Consider the following 4,644-nt stretch of genomic DNA (forward strand, 5'->3'; position numbering starts at 1 on the left):
CCCTCGGAAGTAGAATTACAAGTGATTGTGGTGTGAGAGTCCAGTGTGGGTGCTGGGGACTTGACTAGAGTCCTCTGAAGAGCAGTGCCTCTTAAACACTGTCCATCTCTCTAGCCCTAGTAACTTTAAAACTGAAAATAAAAAATGGATTTGGTACAGTTTGGATTAATTTAGTCTTCATGCTGGCATAAAATACTAATTTTTGTGTCTATCTTCCCTTTATTAGGTAGAAGGGGTCCCATGAAGGCAATAATAATTATGAAAGTCACAGTGTAGTCCCCTGGGGTCCTTCATCAAAGGATAACACTCTTCAGAGTTGCTGAATTACACAGTTGCTTCTGGCACATGGTTACTCTATTCTACCAAAAATATTCCTCCCTTTCTTCCTGTTTTACTAAACCTTTTGATCTTTAATTTGGTCAACTGCCCAAAAGCCACTGTTGCATATGTCAGTGTGTTTGTCCTGTATGTTTGTCCTGTTTCACACCTTTGCGTGTCTAGTGTTATGAATCATCATCCTTAGCTTCCCAATGCTAAACAGCTCTGCAGTGTCCTACTTTGACCTTTTCTGCTATTGGATTTTGTTTTAATTAATTATCAGATGAAATACTGAAAAGTCCAGACTTGATTTGATATGTCTTTCTGTGTGTCCTTGCAAACACAGCTTCTATTATTTTTGTTTTGTTTTTTCGAGACAGGGTTTCTCTGTGTAGGTTTGTGCCATTCCTGGAACTCACTCTGTAGCCCAGCCTGGCCTCGAACTCACAGAGATCCGCCTGCCTCTGCCTGCTGAGCTAGGATTAAAGGTGTGTGCCGCTACCACCACCCGGCTACAGCTTCTATTCTTGATACATAAAGAGATTCTTGTGCATCAGCATCCACAGGCAAGCAGGTGAAAAAACATGTGAAATGAGAGCAGGGAATTTGCAAAATAATCAAGGAGCATGAAGGCCTTCACATAGTAGTTACTGAATAATGTATGTTAAAATAGGTAGTTCCCACTGGGAATGCAGTTCAGTCCACAGACTGCAGGAAGCCCTGGATTGGACCCCAGGCACTACACAAACCGTGTGTGGTTAAGTATACCTGTACTCCTAGCACTTGGGAGGAAGAGGAAGGAGGATCCGGAGTTCAAGGTCATCCTCTGCTACATAGCAAGTTTGCAGGCCAGCTCAGGCTGTACGAGGCTCAGACTTAAGGAGAGCAACACACATGTGCAAAAGCCAGTTCCCTATTCAGCTCTGAGGTATCACAAAGCAAGTCCCATGTTAGAAAGCACATGAGGAAAGGGAAAGATTTATGTTCTGCTACTAGGAGTATGAGAAGATACAACTAGTGTGGATGAAATCACGCGTCAAAAGTTCACCACCCGATGGCCAGTAGTGAGTGCACTGATGCCTCTCTGACTAGTGGGTGCGGCTATGAGCAACACCCCCCTTTACACCAGGAAAGCTGCCAAGCACTATGGGAGAAGAAAGTAGGGGGGTGTCCAGAAGAAGAGGGAGAGGGATGCATGCTGGGCAATTTTCCTGCGTCTTAAAGGGTAAAGCGAAGTCTTCTCAGAAGGATGACACACGGACGGTAACAAGAACGTGGTGCAACTGGTGACTGAGCGGCTGTTTCTACCAGCAGCAGGAAGCTGATGAGTCAGAGGGAGGCAAGCATAATGCTGACTGACAGTCTGAAGATGAGGAGAAGAGCCAAAGAAGAAAGAAAAGGTAGACAGTCCTGCTAGGTGTCTGGAGCCAGAGAGGATCATGGGAGCTATACTCTAGTGCAGAATTCACATTCCTGGTGTTGGGGCGACCACTGTTGAGGCCTACCTGCTCCTGACAAGGAAGACCATGCATGCCCGGTGTCCGCAGATTGTGGTGCCCTTCTGTGAGGAGAGAGGCTGACATGGCATTCCTCCTCCCCAGAGGATGAGGACGCAAGAGACAACAGAGTTAGCCCTCCTGAGTGCTCGGCCCCGCCACCTCAGCCACAGGTTTCAAGTGAGGAGAGAAGTATCATCGTCGCTTGTGTTGACACCATCAAGGTGCTTGAAAAGGTAACCTTTGAGGAGCCAGTGTTGTTCTGTGCCTGCAGCAGGGCGAGGGCTTTAAGCCATTCCAAGCTGTCTGGTTTGCACACTCGTCCCAGGGAAGTGGAGACGACATCCACTCCGCTCTGGCTGAGAAAGGCAAAGGGTCTTCTAGGAGGTCAAGGCCTTGGAGTGTGAGAGAGCAAAATGATACTGTCAGTCTTCAGAGTGTCTCTATAACCCACAGCCTTCTTTCCCTCGGTGTCAACACTGAGTTTTCCCAGTGGTGCATGAGGATATTTTGGGGGTGTTACTGGTATTTGGGGGTAAGGGTGATGACAGAAGATGGCTGGGATGATTTGGTTAACATTTGGAGACCGATCGGGGAAATGATGAAACAGCTAAGTAGTTATTTATTTGACTGTCCGGAATATGTTACCTTTTCAAGAAATTTCATTGGCTGGGTCTGGGGAGCTGGCCCAGTTATGGCTACTCTTCCAGAGGACCCAAGTCTGGTTTCAGTCCCCATGCTGAATAATCACGATCACTCCAGGATCTTCTGTCTTCCTGTGGGCACTGCACTCAAGGGCACATACTCTACAGAGGCATACAGAATTAAAAACAAAATAAAAATGTTCTTTGGCATGGTAAAGACAGACCATTAGGGCTGCTTCAAAGCTGTGAATGCTAGAAACCTTCAAAAAGTTCTCTCCACATGAGCTCAGTATGTTGCAAAAGACAACACTGGTTCCCTAGTGACCAAGGCTGCCACATTGGACCTGGAGACTGACTGGAGGGAAAGTCATTCCCTGGACAGTGCACATAGGCAGACTTGTCTCCAAAGTGCTAATTCTCAGATGGACAAAAGGCCCTTTCTTTCCAATTATGCTGTTATAAATATCAATTTGCCCCTTGGAGTCACTCATTGGAAAATTGTGGGAGGGCTTGGGGTAGGGGGGCAGAGCAGACAGAAGAGGAGGGACTGGGTCTTAGGCAGGAACTCCTATAGGCTTCTGCTTTCTAAACTTGAACTCCAGAACCATCAATGGCAGATTTCAGTCAGTGATGGCACAAGCTATATCAAGTCAGTTCAAGGTTTGGATGACCCTAGGAACACTGGCCTCAAGAGATTAACTCCCCATATTGGGGCAGTAGTTTGCTTGCAAACAGCAAAACAGAATGTTCATGTTATCCGATACCAGCAAGTAGTGTCCTCCATGGTTTCTGCCTTCGAGTTCCGGTTTGAGTGCCTACCCTGACTTTCCTCTGTGATGAACAGAGGCCAGAAAGCTGAAACTGACCCCTTTCTCCTCTACGTTACTTGTGGTCATGGTGTTCGTCATAACAACAGAAGCCAAACTAAAACAGCCTTTCTTACGGCTTCTGCATTCTCCCCAGCCGCCCCACACCTATCTGTTTGCTTATGGTCATTCTCACCCGACCCACCCCCCTGCAAAGAACATCCAGGAAGTCCCTTCTCTTCCTTGTGCCTTTCTGCTTTGAATGGTGCAGGGGCAGAAACAGTGATATTTCTTCAATGAACAAAGGGATACAAATGAATGAATTTTCACCACTATGCTATTTATTATACAGAAAAACTAGAAATAGTTTATTTGCTCAAAAAAGTGGGGCATGGCTAAATATATCATGGGAGGTTTTAAAGTCGGATTGTATGTTGTGGAATATTATTTTAAGATGTGTTGCATTTGTTTATGCTGTGGAACATTTGTTTTAATGATGCAAAGATGTGTTGCATTCTTTTATGTTGCATTTGTTTAACTCTGTGAAGCTGGGTTGCTTTGCCTGTCTAAAACATCTGATTGGTCTAATGAGCTGATCAGATAATAGCTAGGCAGGAGAAAGGATAGGTGGGGCTTGCAGGCAAAGAGAATAAGTAGGAAGAGACTGTGGTGATATTTTAATTGTGCTGAAATGTGATTTTATTTGTATATTAATAAATAAAGTTTGCCTGGAGAGCAGAGGTCACATAGCGAGGTCGCATAGCCATAAGCAGAGTTAGGTGGTGGTAGCCCATGCCCTTAGTCACATGGCATTTAGAGTCTCTGTGTGTTCAAGGACACAGCCAAGTGTGGTGACACAAGCCTTTAACCCCAGTACCAACCATAGAGACCTGGAGGTCTGTATGGACAGGCAGTGATGAGGAAGTCATGTGGCTGGGCTTAGACTCAATGAGAAGGCAGAACAGGAAGGCAATAAAAGCACAGGTCAGGCAGGAAGAAGCTCTCCCTGGGGAAGCTACTGCTGGTGGTGAGCTAAAGCTAGTCGTGGCTATTGCTCTGATCTCTTTGGCTGTTTCCTCTGTTTTTGGCTCTGTGTTTCTTATTTACTAAGACTGTTTAGAAATTCATTTATAGGAAACATCTGGGAAGAAGGATCAAGAACAAGGAGAGGAGGATGCTAGCGGCCAGCCACCCAGCCACCTAGCCAGCCACGGAGTAGGAGTGAAAGTAAGATATACAGAAGTAAGAAAAGGAAAAAGCCCAGAGGAAGAGGTAGATGGCCAATTTAAGAAAAACTGGTAAGAAACAAGCCAAGCTACGGCTGGTCATTTATAAGTAAGAATAAGACTCTGGGAGCGGGGTGGCAGGCCTCCCAGAGAG

This window comes from Onychomys torridus, chromosome 23 (genome assembly GCF_903995425.1).
Source record: "Onychomys torridus chromosome 23, mOncTor1.1, whole genome shotgun sequence".
In the NCBI taxonomy this organism is placed as follows: domain Eukaryota; kingdom Metazoa; phylum Chordata; class Mammalia; order Rodentia; family Cricetidae; genus Onychomys; species Onychomys torridus.